This window comes from Nomascus leucogenys, chromosome 20, assembly GCF_006542625.1.
Source record: "Nomascus leucogenys isolate Asia chromosome 20, Asia_NLE_v1, whole genome shotgun sequence".
Taxonomy (NCBI): domain Eukaryota; kingdom Metazoa; phylum Chordata; class Mammalia; order Primates; family Hylobatidae; genus Nomascus; species Nomascus leucogenys.
The window spans coordinates 13,706,085-13,723,600 of NC_044400.1; the positions used below are offsets into that span (position 1 = coordinate 13,706,085).

Sequence of the window (17,516 nt, forward strand, 5' to 3'; positions counted from 1 at the left end):
ATACCCATATGCATTCAAAGAACAGGCAGACATATTAAAACCTGGAGGCACCCAGGAATGTAGCACCCTTGTAGTCTTCTGAAAAATCACCTGAAATCTGGTAAAGATTGAAACAAAGAGCTCAGAAATAATAATAATAAAAAAAGATTAAAAAAGTGGTGGTGAGCACCGAATTAAAAATAGAACAAGTACAGATAATTATGGGTTATAGAATAGAATTTACATAGTTTGAATTTTGGCAATGTAAATAAAAATTAAATAATTACATTTGGGAGGGGGAGAAGATTTGAAAATATGAGAGTGCTCTTCATGTTTTGTGGTGATGAGTAAAAATAATCTTAATGGAAACAAATAGTTTTTTTTAATGATATCAGTCTTTTATAATTTTTCAATAAAATTTTCCAGCCTTATAATGACCTCGAAGAAAATATTTTCTTTGGTGAAGAAATGGTGTCTGAAGTCCAGCAACAGTCTTAATTTTATTTCAGTGTATTCTTATTTCAATAAATTTAAGCCAAAATGAATTCAATATTTTGACTAAAAGCAGCATATGTATCATGAATCATTTTTATATAAAAGTATTTCTGTCAATGAATCAAGCCAGTCTTCTGTCCATGAAGATGCAAAAGAACAATGTCTGAAATTTTAGAAACAGGCATTATTGTATACCACTGGTAGCATTATGAATTTCTCAAGAAGTTTGAGCTTTAGTAATCGTACTTGTTCTGGCTTTAGTTATAAAAATTAAAATTCTATTTATTCAGTGCTACTCTTAGTATTGTGCTGAAAGTCAAAGCCAGTTCAATAAGACAAGAAAGAAAATAAATGGCATAAAAATTGGGAAAAAAAAGAATTAAAGTTGCTTTCATTTATAGATGGTATGTTCATTTACAAAGAAATTTTCAAAAATATACTAAAACCAGTAAGTGTATTTAGCAAGATCATGTGATATACATAAACAATTGAGAATTAAACATGAGATTAAAAAGTTTTTTTATTAGGACCAAAGTACATAAACTTCAAAGAAATAAATCTGAGTGATGTGTAAGATCTCATCACAGAAATTCCACATGAACTTAATTGAAACCCACCATTATGTGTAGAAATGTATAAACTGATTCTAAAATTTATCTAGAAATCTAAAGAATCTAATAGAGCCACAACAAACTTGAAAAAGAACAACAAAGTTGGAGGTCTTACACTGGCTAATTTCAAGATATATATTTTTAAGCCAAAGATATATTTAATTTTTAAATAAATTTTAAGATATATTTTAAGCCAAAGATAATCAAGAATGCGTGGTATTGCAGTAAGGGTCAACAAGTAAAACGGAAGTAAATAGAGTCCAGAGATACACCTGCACATTTGTTATCAATTGAGTTTTGACAAAGGTGCCCAGATAATTCAGTGGGCAAAGGAGAATCCTTTCAATAAATGATTCTTGAACAACTTGGTTTTACATGAAAAAAAAATGAACCTCAATGCTTACCTCACACAGAATTAACTTGGAGTGGACCATAGTGGTAAATATAAAGATAAAACTATAGGCTGAGTGCGGTGGCTCACACCTCTAATCCCAGCACTTTGAGAGGCCTAGGCAGATGGATCACCTGAGGTCGGTCCTTCAAGACCAGTCTGGCCAACATGCCAAAGCCCCGTCTGTACTAAAAATAAAAAAATTAGCCAGGTATGGTGGAGTGCCTGTAATCCCAGCTACTCGGGAGAGTGAGGCAGGAGAATCGCTTGAACCCGGAAGGAGGAGGTTGCAGTGAGCTGAGATCACGCCACTGCACTCCAGCCTGGGCAACAGAGTGAGACTCCATCTCAGAAAAAAAAGATAAAACTATAAAACATCTTAGAAGAAAACACAGAAAGCTATCTTCATGACCTGGTGGTAGGTAAAGATTTCCTAAATAGTACCTAAGAAGCATGAAACAGAATAGGAAAGCTGAAGCCCCCAAAATGCGGACATTAAAATTACCAAAATTAATCATTTTTATTAAAGTCACCGTTAAAAAAATAAAATAGGTAAGCCAGAAACTGGGAGAAAATAATTGCAATGCCTATATCTGATATTCTTACATCCACATATGTGCATATATATATCCATAGGTGTATGTTTGTGTGTGTGTGTATATAAATATATATATCTCCATATGCATATAAACACACACACACACACAGACACACACACACACTTGTGATTGCCTGGAGGTAAGAGTACATAAAAAGAGCCATGATGGACTTCTGTAGACTAATATAAATGTATATTTTGATTTGGGTGGTAGTTATATGAGTGTAAAAATTGTCAAAATGTTAAAACTGAAACTTATGGTCTATACACATTAAATCTGCATTTATTGTATGTAAATTATACCTTAATTAAAAAACAAAAAAATAGACTGGGCGCCATGGCTCACTCCTGTAATCCCAGCACTTTGGGAAGCCGAGGTGGGTGGATCACCTGAGGTCGGGAGTTCGAGATCAACTTGACCAACATGGAGAAACCCCATCTCTACTAAAAATACAAAATTAGGCAGGTGTGGTGGCGCATGCCTGTAATCCCAGCTACTTGGGAGGCTGAGGCAGGAGAATCGCCTGAACCCTAGAGGCAGAGGTTGCACTGAGCCAAGATCGGGCCATTGCACTCCAGCCTGGGCAGTAAGAGCGAAACTCCGTCTCAAAAAACAAACAAACAAACAAAAAACAAAAAAAAATTTAAAAACAACATTTGTGCTCTGTCAGTATGTAAATTTGGAATGTACTATTTTTTTTTTTTCTGCCATTCTTCTGACTGATAGGGAGCTCAGACCTGTGCAACAGAGAAATCAGCTTTGAGTGCCATCTTAGAGCTGAGTATAAGGCTTAAATGTTTTTAGTGAAGAATTTGATTTTATTTACCTGACAGTACTTTGCTCTTTGTTTCACATTCTATTAGCTGGCACTGGATTGTAACGAAGTTCTTAGGTTGAATCGCTGAGACATTTAAAAAAAGCTGTTATGGCAGGAATAATGAGGTCTTTGTAATTACGTTTTTATAATTCTTTTGTTGAACAAATTTTAATGAATAGTTGAGCTTAATCTGGAAATACTGTTGGCTTTACAAATGCTAGGCACACAGAACTCAAGAAAGTGCTTTTGGCTGGGTGTGGTAGCTCATGCCTGTAATCCCAGTGCTTTGGGAGGCTGAGACAGGAGGTTTGCTTCAGGACAGGAGTATGAGACCAGTCTGGGCAACATAGTGAGACCTTGTCTTAAAAAAAAAGAGAGAGAGAGAGAGAAAAAACGAAAGGAAGGAAGGGAAGGAGGGAGGGAGGGAGGGAGGAAGGAAGGAAGGAAGGAAGGAAGGAAGAAAGAAAATCCTAAATTCTTTTATCTGACATCTTGGATGATGAGTTAGAGAGGAGAATTAGGAAGATTCAAAGCAAATGTATTCCTGGACATGGGTGGGCTGAGCTGGGGTAATGGGGATAGACTTCAAAACAATCTTATCTACTTTTGGTGATAAAGCCAGTGGGAAAATAAATGGCTAGGCCCTGTTTAATTTATTCCTTTGCTCCTTGATTTCCACCAAACAACAATTACATTACTGTGGGAGAAAAAGTTTGTGGCAATAAAATACAAAACTAAATTTACTTTCTCCTCTTAAAAGAGATGGACCATTCTGTAAATCATAATTCAATATATAGAATTCCAAAGTGGAGTTGTTTGTCATTTCACTTCTAGAATCCCATAGATTGTGATCTGGAAGAACACTCGGGGCAGTAAAAGTGGCTCCTCCTGATTTAGAAATGTAGAGCCTTTAAAATTTATTTTCTATAACCGGTGTTTCATCATATTGGCATTCCACGCAGGTGCAGTGTCCTGCTGAGCAGTGACTTAACACAGCCCTGGAGCTGGATTAGATCATACATTTAGATTCATCGCAGCACAACAATTTATATGTAGTTTTCCCGAATGAAACATCAGGGAAAATAAGTTCAGAAATGAACTGAGTAAATCTCTTGAATTGAGATTGATGCCCAGATCTCAAATTATCCTTATAGAAAACATCCTGTATGCCACAGTTTGGTTTCAGGGTTTCCAAGACAATTGACTGATTTACGATATTGCTTTAAGGCTGAGTTATCAGTTTGCGAGCTATTATGAATGCACAGAATCAATAAAATTGTTTAGGAACACCTTGATGCAAAGAAAAAAATCTCAATATTTTACAATTTCTCAACTCTTCAGATACTAGCATGTACCCAACAAAATGCATCTGAACCTAATGTCTGACTTTTTCTTGGCAGTCGTGTTATGGTTCCCCTTTAATAAGCTTACAGCAATTAACACTATCAAAATGAGAATGCTTTATATCCTCGTCCTGAAAAAAAAAAGTCTTTTTTTTTGTATATGAGTACCTGATTCAGGAAAATACACATAGCATTCTCCTGATATTTTTGAATGAATAAATAAATGAAGCAGTTAATTCATATTACATAATTTAATAGAGAATTGAATACTGTTTTTCATGCCTTTCTAATGGTTTCTCATGCATTGATTTCATCTTCCCAAGGAGGGTTTTAATCTTCTATGGGGTACTTTTTTAAAACACATATGCAATATTTTCTGTGAATAGCATACTGCTATGACCATACAAGGTGCTTGGGGAATGATGGATAATTAATTACACATTGTCATCAGCATCAAAACATCTTTGATCATGGTTTTACAGCTTTTTATTCCCCTTAATTGAAGGGGTACTACTAAACATTAGTTTGTCCTCTACTTATGCTGTATCGTTACAGTTTTTAAATATTCCTTTATCTTTGGTAAAGAACTTCCTCCATCTGTATTCTTCCTGAATTTCCAGTCTTGCGTTTTTTGTTTGGTTTATTCCTGAGTTTCATTCTTGGGTCTTCCTCTCCCCTAAACTATCTTCTCCCTCACCCACGTTGCAGCAAAACAGATTTCAGTTCAGAGAGCATTTCACCATACACCAAAAACATGCCAGGTACTGTACTAAGCACAGGTGACCCAAATGAGAGATGGCTCCTCTACGCAAAGATTTTGCAGCCTGGTGGAAGACAAACATTATTTCCATGGAGAAATTACAGAAACATGTGCAAGTTACCATCAGAGCATAGGCTACCTACTTCAGCCTAGTGCAAGGACACCCTCTGTGTCAGGGAAGCTGGCACAGGATGTGAGTTCAGCAGTTCTAAAAGAGTAAGGCTAATGAAGTCTCTTCCTCAAAGCTACAAGGACTTCTCTGATTTATAGAGCGGGCACAGTTGTGAGGTGATGATGGATGACAAGGTTCATAGGCCAGAGGAAGAGGCTGAAAGGCTGGCAAAATGAGAGGGAGAATCATAAGCAGATATACAATGTGCAGGTATGAAGGTGGAATGAGAAAGGCAGCCAGAGAAGATCATGAAGCAGTAGATAGAATGGCTATATGTTAGGGTAGTTACAGGGCAGGTTCTAAACAGAGACTATTACCATTGAGGGCTTCCCATGACGGGGTGGAAGGGCCAGGTGAACAGGGAAGGCCATGGACAGAATAAACACAGACTGCACCTAGGGTTGGGAATTATGTTTAGGAAGAGGAGTTCGTAACTCTAAAGACAAGGTCCTTCCCACTATATAATATTTGCATTTCATGTATATGTTCACGCTTAGAATATCTGTGGAATGAATTGATACACTTTTATTTTGGGGTGGGTTTATATACGCATTCTCAATAAATCCTTTTGCGCTATTTCTAAAGAACTAAATTCCTTGCCGCCCAAGCCTGATGTTGTAACAGAGAAACAATAGATAAAGACATAGAGCTCAAAGGCCAAGGGCAAGGGCCTGGATGTGCCTGACTCGGGGCCAGTTACCTTGTTTTTGCCATGGTTTCTTTAAAGATAAAATGAGGCTAATAATAGCCTCTCATAGAGTTGTCATCAAAATTAAATGGGCTTACATGAAAGCCCTAAGAACAGTGATAACTTGGAAGTGGTCAGGGAATGCTCACCATTGTTCTGATAATTATTTTCTGGAAAGGATGGACATAGCCAATGAGTGTGACCAGATTTTGGTGCTCAGAGAAACAGACAAAATAGACCATCTTTAAGAAAGTCATGTTAACGAGCTTATTTCTTATAGGTGTGTTACCTATAAGTAAGGGAATGAGACCTAACCCATAGTTGATTAGATGAAGCTCTACCTGAAATAAATTAGAAATGAAATCCCAGTACAGTAGATATATTTAGAAGATAAACTGAGGACATTAATTTTATTGCCTGCTACATTAAAATTTGTGAGCAATCACATCCGAATAGATATATATGTGTGTGTGTGTATATGTCTCTATATATGTATATCTATGTAATGAATGTGTACATATTCTCAGCAATGATATTTTGTCCCACAGAGAATTAGAGTTCCATAACTCTTCTTTTGCTTGATTTTAAGCTTCTTTGAGCTTAAATCTAAAAGAATACCAACAAGAAGATGCCTAGATAAATTTTTTAGATTCTGTGATGAAAGCAATCTGAAACCTTACTTACAGAAAGTGTCATAGTAAACAACTTGTTTTCTTGAGTTGAATTCAAAAGAGGAGGATCTTGACTGAAATGAATGTTAACAAAAAGCACAAGAAACATCTTAGCTCTGAAAAGTTAAGTGATCCTTTTAACCGGTGTGAATAAAGCATAATTTACACAAGTCTGAGCACTGGGTTAAAGGGGAAGAAGTGAGGTAGATTTGGCACAAAATTACTTTTGACACATGCCACGTATCATTTACCAGAAAATTCTACCACGTGCATTAATATGACAGGCATAATCACTTGATTAGCTGAAGCCAGTTGGTCAGTACGTATAGTGAAATTTGGTTCAGATGTTTCTGGGTGGATGTGGAGAGAGGATGATAATCAGAAACTCAAATAGTTGCCTCATAAAGAAATGTCTTATTTGTCTGTTTTTACCTCAGAAAAATTCAATGACGATAAAATGAGTGGAAAGAAAGAGAACGTTTTGAGGCTTTGGGAAGAAAGAATTATGTTAAACAGAACCTAATGTGTAATTATTTTTTACTCTCTAACAAAGACTTATTCTCCTTACATTTCCTGTTCTATATGTACAAGCCTCCTTTGGATCCGTCAACCTCATGGTTTTTCATGAGGACAAGTCAGTGCTTTGTTCTCACCTTGTGATGCCTCTAAAAGTGGCCTCCCTGTTCCTAGTCTAAGAAATCGATTTGATTCTTTGTCTTTTCCCACAGCCTCATGTCTCCCCTGGGACAGCTTACCATACGAACAAAATATGAAACACGCCTACAGTTTTTACAGTGACAGAGCCAAAGCTTTTTCTGTTATCGTTTGCGTAGCCCTTGGGGAAATATCAGAATGGGGATTGATCTTGGCAAAGAGATAGTCCACAGAGATGGTTGAGTTTAATAAACCCCTGCTATAAAAGAATCATATTTAAGTTCCAGCAAGTCTCAAAGCTCATTCCGCCAAGGCTATCTAATATCTTGCCTCTTCAGTTACAAATTAAATTTCTCTTTGTCACTGTTTCTTTGGAGTCTATTTTGAATGAGATAAAAGATGAAGGCCCTCCATCAGCCCATTCTCTGCATTACAGAAAGCTCAGTCCTGTAGGCTAATTACTTTGATAGGTGTTCCAGAGGAAGGAATGGCTCCGTAATAAATATTACTTAGTCTAGGTGACGCTACCTTTTGAGGACTATGGAAGTGCTATTATTCATCGCTATTCTTACCCAGACTTCTTAAGAGAGCTCGTTTTACTCATGGGGTTCAAGGAAGAACAGATATGAAGATAAATTAAATAGCTCTTTTGGCAAATGATTGCCTTAAATCCAAAAGTAGTTGGTTGTAATATAATAGTATTGACTGACGGTTCTGAAATAATTTGCTATCATTTACATATATAATGCACACATGCATATATATACACATATATGTAAAATGATATATAAATTTGCACTATATATTATATATGATTCTAATATGTATGATATATAGTATTTGTATATATTACATATCCTACATTGTATATAAATATGCATGAATATATATGTGTACATACATATTTAGGATTAATAACATGAAAAATTATCCTGTGACAAACTCCTTCAGCCTTGGTTTTCAAAACTTTGAAAAGACTGGTTTGGACTAGATGAACTTTTAGTCCTTAAGTTCAATTATAAATAAGTTTTGGTCAATTGATTGTTGTACAATGGTTATTTAAGTTCTCAAATAAATAAATTTGGAAGGCACCATACATCATAGCAACCCCATCACAAACATTTTCTCTGGGACTCTGAAAGAAAATAAAACAGGCCTATTTGAATAGAGCTTATGACCTCTCCCACTGCTCCCTGTTTGATTTGCATTGTGGTAATTAGGCATGTAAATTACCAGGTGGATTGTGATTTATTAGAGGGAAAGAATCCAGTCTTCTCCATTTGTGAGGCCTAAAGTAGAACTTACATATTGTTGCCATAAAAGCATGTGGCTAAATTATTAAACAACTTAGAAGAGCTCTCAATCATCATTACTTTAGCTTTTATTAATAGCAGTATCACTGGACCACCTTCAACCCCTACACATACCAACATCTCTCGGTGTGAATAGTGGATTTTCTAGCCACTGTGTTAATATTGTGTTGCATGGGGCAGCAGCCCAGTCACCTCAGATAAGCTATTGGAATCGATTTATATTTATGGCATTTGATTTACTAACAATACACCTGAGGCTGTGGGACACATGCATAATTCATGCACATTCAGCATTTTAAACTCTACTCGGGGTTTACTTTTAAAAGCCACATTGATTTTGATTTAAAATCCTAAAGAATAAGCAGAACCAAGCTGCTAGGTTGTTTTTATTAATAATATTCTATTCTTTACCATTGGATAAGATGATAATGATGACAAAGCCCTTGGTAAACCTAGGTTCACAGTGGGAAAAAAGACCTTCCTGAGAGTTATGTTCTAAGAATAATACATTGAATTTGAGGTTTAACCAAGTAACTATTTAAGTTTATTTAAAATTTGGAAATAAATAGATGTTCTTTAAAAGGATGAGCAGCTTACCTCACTCCCTAATCTAGGAAAGCCACCACTCTGAAGATCCTGACACTTTCAGTGAGTACTTAACACACTATCTTGAGTAGAATTTTATTACTAACTTCCAGGCAGCACTGTCAGAAGGCAGAGGCCAAGAACACAATGTCTTCTACTTCAGTACACTAGAGTATTCTTTTGGAAGCTGGAATGTGGATAACTTGCTAGCAATGCTATCCTTGCATTCCATTCTTGCTTTAGAAATGTTAAAAAAAAAAAAAAAGCACAAAAAACAACAACTAAAACAGTTGGAGGAAATTGCTTCTAGCATTGTGTAAACATGTCTTTTTCTGAGCCTCAGTTTCTTGTGAAATACATACAACCTCAAAGACCCATTTCAGTTCAATTGTTCTTTTGCCTCTTAGTTCCCAATCTGAGAGAGCAAATAAAATCGCTAGAGCCACTTCTTAGAAGGGACGTCCTGGGAAGTGCTTTTTCAAAAGAGGGGGGAAAGACAAGTAGTGAATTCACATTCCAGTCTGCAAGGAATAACTTGCCAAGAGTCATTTCCCTTAAGCTTACTAAATAGGGAAATGTCCTTCAGCGCTTTCTGGTCAGCTGAAGAAACCTCCACATTCAATAACGTCTACTGTGGGGAGTAGCTCTGCTTGGAATGAAGAGATGCATAAATATTCCAAATGTCCTCAGAGTTTAACTATTCTTTAGCCTCGCTGGTAATGATATATGTGTGTAGAGGGCAGTGGGTGTTTGGGTGTTTGTATACCACAAATTTACACATTTTACCAACCTTAGTGGTGCCCTCTACAAGGGATAGTAAAGGGGGAGTTTTAATTTTGATTATTATCTACATACCCAACACTCTTAAACCCAGGCCTGTCTGCTAGAATGTTTTGATGACATTTAAACTCAGCATGTTCTGAGTCAAACTCCTTCGCTTTCTTCCTACACTCACTCCTCACTCTGTGTTCAAGTCACAATCAAGGGCATTACTGTCCAATCAACTGCACAAGGTAGAACTCAAGCGATCACCCTTGACAAGTTGCTCTCCTTCAGCCCCTGCATCCCATCCATCAAGTTCCTTCCGTTTAACTCCCTAAATATCTCTCAAATCTGTCCACCCGTCTTCATCTCTGCAGACCCCACTATTCCACCCTCATTCTCACGTCTCACTTGGATTATTCTGATATCCTCCTGGAACACTGCTCTGGTTCATTCTCCATAGTGCTTCCAGAGCGACCTTTTAATACCAAGACTTCTCTGATTAAAAAAAAAAATTCATAGTGATCTTTCAATACCAAGACTTCTCTGATTAAAAAAAAAATTCATTAGAAACTCATTGTTCTTAGGATAAGGAAGACAAGGCCCTGCATGGCTTGGTCTCCTCCAAACTCTTCTGATTCATCTTGTACAATTATTCCCACCTCCCCTGTCACAACTCCAAGACACAATGGGCTCAAATTAACTCCTGAGTCACACCTTACTTCCTTTTGCTTCAGATCCTCAACCCATGGTTGCTTCCCTGTCACAATATTCTCTTCTATGCTTTTGCTTGGTTAATTTCCACTTTGTTGCAGCTCCAATGCCACTTCCTTGGAGAAGCCTTTCTTGAGCCCCCAGATGAGACTAAATGTGCCTCTTGTAGCTTCTTAAGAATTTTCTTTTTAACACCTATTACAGTTAATACTGTGCATTGCTACTCAATGGGTCATTCAGTCAAGTCTAAGGTCAAGGTCTGAGGCTGTTCTTGTTCATTGTCACATCATCTAACGTAATGCCTGGTTTACAGTCAATACCTGTTGAATGAATTTGAAGAAGTTCTATCAATCAGTTAATTCATTAAATATTTAAAGTGAAAGTATTTGTTCACATAGATAATTGTGAATTATAAGAAACCAGTTTGCTAATTACTTTCAGCATGTATAAAAGCTTGTCCCTAATAGTACATTTTTAATCTTTCCAGTAAATGGACATACCTTCCACTTCAAAAAAGGAGACTTTTCCCAAAATAGTCAAGTCAGCAGCAACATTTGGACATAGCCAAAAGGATTCCATAACCTTGATTTTTCCTTTAATGATATACAAAATATAAAATTCTTTTACCCATAATCATACCTCTGCCGTTGTTCACTGTCAGTGAAGGGTGAAGGTATCTACAAACCATGTCACGCTGCAAAGTGGCTAAAGGAACTGGAGGCAAGAGGATTAATAAAAGATACGGGCAGGCTTCACAAGTTTATAATGCCCTGGGATAGAGGAGGCAGAGTTTTGTTTGGCTGAAAGGCAAAACTAGGACACATGTGTGGAAATTATACAAATTGCAAATCTAGCTTTTAAATTAATTAACAAAGAGCTTGTTGCACACATCATGCAATGTGTACTTAGCAATGAAACGGGCCATTTCTTGAGTTAAGGAACACTTTGCCAAATCCGAGATGCTGTGAAAGAGATTCCTACACTGGTCTCTGGGCTGCCTGCATACAGGTCTCTCCCTGGCTTGGGTTTACAGAAGGAAATAACCATCTAGGGCTCTGTTTGCTACCTAAAAGGTTGTCCAGCTATGTATCCAAATTTGTTTGAAGGACTCTGCTTAACTGATAAATTCAGTTTTGATATGGATTGAATCCACATGTGTAGAGATAGCTAACTCTTTAATGTATTTTATTAAAAAAAAACTGATTGAAGAGTTTACACGTTAAAAAAAAAATAAAAAAAGAAATTTTCCTAGTTCAGTTTAAGGAATATTATTATATAGTAATATGCATGACATTTTCAAACAACTGACTATTTTATGATTAATTGCTAATATTTCAGACAGGCACTGTATTTCCTATCTACTTATTTTGCCAACATTTGATTATGGTAAGGCAATTTACAGACAGGTTAGCTTGCTGTTTTTAATGAACTGGATGTGCTCTCTAATGGAATTGCTAAATTGGTGTTAAAGTGTAGCTTAGAGTCTTATTATTGTGAGATTCTATCTTCTTTTCATTGGTTTTCTTCATCACAGAGAAGAGACTTGAATTGGCTTCAGTTAGAATAGTAAAGAATAATTGTTAGTTTTTACAGGAATAACCCTATATCATTGACATAGTTTAATTTTTATCAGATAGTCTATGGAGAATACAAAGAATCCTTTACCCTTTATTTTTATTATCAAATCTAAATTATTCTTATATTTTGAATTATATTTATAGCCCTTATCACAAATGCCTTATCTTTTAGTTGCAGAACTTAGTTTCAAACTCAACATGAATAATATCTATCACATTTTAAAATTTCATTACATCATGTAAGTCTCCTCTGGGCCCTCAATTTCTTGGTGAGAAATTCAACCTCAGTTGAGTTTGGCGTATTCTGCCTCACCTCAATGGGATAGAAGTGATCTTCATGCAGTCTACCCAGAGATAAAAGGAGGAATCTCTTCTACAGTGTACTTGTGTGGGAAAGGTATTCCTTAACTCAGAAAACTTACCTTATCATTGGCATAATTAAAAATTAGGGTGTTTTACACTACAGAAAATCAGGAAGTAGCCAGGTTTTTAGATCTGGTGGAGGCATTCGCACCACCAGCTCTCTTTATTACCTGTGGATCCACTGCTATTAACATGGATCCTTCATCATCCATTGTTTGTGCTATTTGGAGCAGACCTAGGGAAACTCCTGAGGAGTTCCAGTCTCTAACCACATACTCATTCCAGGAGCCTTCAGTCACTAATCTTAAGGCCTTTGTGCTCACTGACAGTCTCTACAGGCATGTTGAAGAAATCACTCACCTAGGGGATCCTCCAGTTACAGGAACTATTCAAATATGATTTTTGTTTTTGTTTTTGTTTTTTTGTTTTTCACGCTTAGGGAGCTTTAAAGCATATAGCCCTCCCCAAACCTTCTGACTCCTTTTACTCAGAGCTTTTGGCTCCTCCCCATCCACCTTTGAGATAACTCAGCCCAATTCTTCTCTGAACAGACATGAACTTTAGAAAGCTGTTTATTTCTCCCACGATCATGAGGATTAAGGATAGCATAAATAGTGCCCTCTTTTTCCCCCTGTATGGCTAGGGAAAGCTATTTTTAAAACAACTTTCCTTTTCACAGGTTTTGTTTGTGTTTCAATAATTCATCCTGTTACATTTTTGTGTATGTTTCCACGCCTCATTTGCTCATTCATGCGTGCAAATCAGCCATTACGTCAGGTCCAGTGCTGTGCTTACTTCACGCTTTTACTAGATTTTAAATTTCTAAAAAACAAAGGTCACATCTGATACATCAGTGTGTCTGTCCCCAAAGCCAGGACAGGGCCTCATACTTTCCATACTTATGAAACACTAATTGAATTAATTAATTAATTGTGTGCAAAGACCACGTCTTCTTTCTTCTAGCCATTAGTTTGACCCTACAGTCTTGAATGGGGGCCTAGACTCAATGTAACCAGGACCTGCCTGGAATGCAAAGAATGCCTGCAAGGAGTGGCTACGTAGGCCAGTGTGGTGTGAGTGTGAGTGTGTGAATATATGTATGTCACAAGTGTGTAAGTATATAAATGAAAATGCAAAAATCATTACACATATTTAAAGAATATTACATGAACTTCTAGGGTATCCATGTCCCTTCTATCTTCCATTCACCTGAATTTAATTGAGTTACTCAAGTGTTAGATACATAAGTTAGATGAGAAAAACTTAGTCCCAAAGTGGTAGTATCCTAGGCAAGTGTGTAATCACTGTTCCAGATTGGAAATGGGGAGTTGGGAACTGGTTTGATTCACTGTGTTAAATTTAGCCTAAAGCCACCTCCTTACATATTGTAAGTTTAGCATAAAGGTTTCTCCATGCATCATGAAATGTAATCTAAGTGGATGTGTAGATAGACTGTAACCAACTTTTGTGCAAGTCATTAAGTTTTGATCAATCAACAGCCGTCAACTGTTCAAATCCTGTTCAAATAAGGCGAACGCCAAACTGTCACCAATCCAGTCATTTCTGTACCTCACTTCTGTTTCCTGTATGTCACTTTCTTTTTACCATCCATAAATCTTCCACTATGCAGTAGTACTGGAGTCTCTGAACCTATTCAGGTTCGGGATCTGACTGATTTGCAAATTGTTCTTTGCTCAATTAAACTCTGTTCAGTTTAATTTGTCTAAGGTTTTTCATTTAACAACTGCCTATTCCCAAATTCAGGTGTAAGGACTTTCCTCCCCAACAACCAATTAAAGGCCCTTGGCCATACATTTGCTTTCCTGTGCTCATTGCTCGAATGGAATATTGTGTTTGTGTAGATGTGTATATGAGTGTTGGAGGGAGGCAGTCTACAAGAAGTCAGATGGAACTCTTAGAGCCTTGGGTACTAATTGCCACAAATTTTGGTCATTACAGTCACCACTTTTCTTGACTGGCTACCTGGGGTTAAGAATAAAGCTCTGCCCTGGACGCCAATGGGAAGGACAGCTGTTGCGGCTCCTGAGTGCAGGCCGAGGAAGGCATTCACCTGCATGAAAACCAGGACTACTGTACATGGTAAGTCAGCTTCCATTGGCTGAAAGAATACCTCCTGCATTGTGCTTTAATTGAGTTGTTTCTCATTCTTGTCCTCATGGCCCTCATGCACAGACCCTCTTCCAAGGATCCAGCCAAAGCACCCATTTATCTTTCCTTTTCTTTCACATTCCTACTGACATTTCCTATTCATCATACGAAATGCATTCATCTCTCCCTCTTCGTGTTACTCACCCACCAAGCTCTACCTCAACTTTAAATCTCAGGTCTGAGAATCATACTCCTTTTAACTAGCATATTCTTTTGAAAGCAAAAGCAGGGAAGACTAAGCTGTATTCTTCTTTTTCTTTCTCCTTTTAGCCACCTGCAGGAAAGGAGAAAAACTAACTTGAGTCAACATCTTAAAAATATAGCCATGTCGGCCGGGCGTGGTGGCTCACACCTGTAATCCCAGCACTTTGGGAGGCCGAGGCGGGTGGATCACGAGGTCAGGAGATTGAGACCATCCTGCCCAACATGGTGAAACCCTGTCTCTATTAAAAATACAAAAATTAGCCAGGTGTGGTGGCGGACACTTGTAGTCCCAGCTACTCGGGAGGCTGAGGCAGGAGAATCACTTGAACCCAGGAGGTGGAGGTTGCAGTGAGCTAAGATTGCGCCACTGCACTCCAGCCTGAGCAACAGGAGCAAAAACTCTGTCTAACATATATATATATATTATATATATATGACCTTGTCAAACAAATTAAGTACAATTTTTGCCATGGTTCACATTTCTCTTTAGTAATTACACATATATATAATATATATATGACCTTGTCAAACAACTTAAGTATAATTTTTGCCATGGTTCACATTTCTCTTTAGTAATTACACACTTCTCACTGGACAAATTACATGATATGTGGAAGTACACAGTGATTTCCAGGAAGCCCAAAGTCCCCACTCCCCTCACTCTCCTCCAGATATTTATGTGATCAGAAAGAAGTATTCACAGTCCCGTTGGAAGTCATCAAAGGCTGGCAGGGCAGAAATAAATTGAAGATCATTACAGGTGTCCACACTATAATTCCACTGCAATCCAGCTATGTTCCTCTTCTTATGCCCTCATCCAGTGGAATAAAGGGGGTCTGTCACCTGAGCCAGCAGCATTCCAAAACCATGGAGATGGCCCCCCAGAGAAGCACAGTCAAGTCCATGCATGTGCTTGTGGTGCTAGAAACTGCTTTTTGATGTAGAGAGAAGTGATTAATTGCACTGTAACTACCAAAGCGCAAGGAACATAAGTTAAGTCTAATAAAAGAAAGCAACTTTGGAACGTATCTTTATAGACAGAGAGTTTTTTATTTTGAGGAAAAGATAGATGACCCTTTGTGAGAAGGTAGATTCAGGCAGAAACTAATCAGAATCATGGACAATTATTTTTCTGAATAATGCCAAGGAAAAGTGGGTACTCATTGGTAGCTCCTTTTACTATTTTTCTTCATGTTTTTTCTCTTCTAGCTACCTCTCCTTCCTTCTTTTTTTTTCTGTTTGCACTTCTTTCTTTTGTTCTATTATATCCAAATCTTGTCCCCCTTTAGCTTTTATGTTTTCCTCCTCTCCCTATTGTGCCTCTGCCTCTCCTTCTGCTGTCAACACTTAGCCTAATCACATGTCACTGGGATTCAATTCCAGTGGCTACTTGTCAGAGGATACCTCTAACGTACCCATACCCTTGATAACTTACTTCTGCCCATGTATACCTGTAACCTTTTAAATCACAATCCTGGAATCAATGATTTATTCTATGAAATGGTTGGAAACCTTTTAGATACCAAAGAGTGTATCTATTTCTAGAATGTCAAGATGTGTTTTCCAGAGAATGTGACTCATTTTCATCTGTTGTGTCACTACATTACGGAATTTTAAAATACATTTTAGCACTCATTTTTATGAGAACAGCAGGGGATCCTCAGGACATGTTCAATGCAGTCACCTGGAAACACCACATTTTATTAATAGCAGGACTTTGTGATTCTCTATGGATGTTAAATCAGATTCATTTGTCTGTCCCACAGCCAATCAGGTGGCCAATGGCCGAGGCAACACTCATTATTTGATTTGCATATCAAATATGCATGAGGACAGGCTGAGAACAGAGTACACTTCCACCCATCTGGACACATTTCACAAGTGTCTCTCAGCCACTCACAGTCACCAAGCAAACAAGAATGTGCTCCTAGTTTGTGTCCAATAGCTATTGTGGGGCAGACAGGTTATTGTCATCACCTTCAGAATCTTATAAACTGTAAAGACTGAAATGATTCCTAGAAAAGAGAGAAACACACAGAAATGTTACAGTAAGCATAGCTCAAGGGTGTGATAGGAGATGGATGATGATAGCCTAGTCTGTGTCCAGATATGGAGAGATTTCTCCAGACCCTGCCATTTATCTTTTTTGTAGACAGGGGCTATGTTGGTTAGTCTGTTCATTGTAAATTATTAATAAGTGCATTTTGAAATAATAAATGGATTTTACATTTTGTAAAAGATAATCTCTTACACTTATATCATTTGTTATACAATTTATTTGACTCTCACAATTTCTGAGTTAAGTAGGGAAGCTATTATTGTTCTCATTCCATAAATGAGAAACTATAATTGATTGATTTTTCCTAGTACAAAGTTTTATGTGTTAGAAAACCAAATCAAAGTCTAGACTTTTGGACCAATAAATTCAGTGTTTCTGCATGATGAGCATCTTCTTCAGGAAACTGAGGCTGCATGCACACATATGACATGAGCATAAGAGTTTGCACAATGAGATTTAGTTACATTTAAATTCTTTAAAGTGTTAATATTTAATAACAGAAAACAAGATCATATACAGGAGTTACTTTAAAACGTTTGAGGTACTTCATTCACTAAATATAAAGGCACAGAAAATATATAAGCTTTATC

The 17,516-nt window shown here is 37.2% G+C and overlaps 1 pseudogene across 1 annotated transcript in view; it reads right to left on the reverse strand.

Moving 5' to 3' along the window:
* LOC100586399 overlaps positions 1-12,706 on the reverse strand; it is a 61,992-nt pseudogene extending 49,286 nt beyond the window's left edge. Inside the window, exon 1 of the transcript XR_121911.3 lies at positions 12,665-12,706. The product of XR_121911.3 is annotated as a 60S ribosomal protein L15 pseudogene (transcript). The remainder of the gene's footprint in view (positions 1-12,664) is intronic.
* Positions 12,707-17,516: the final 4,810 nt, after the last annotated feature.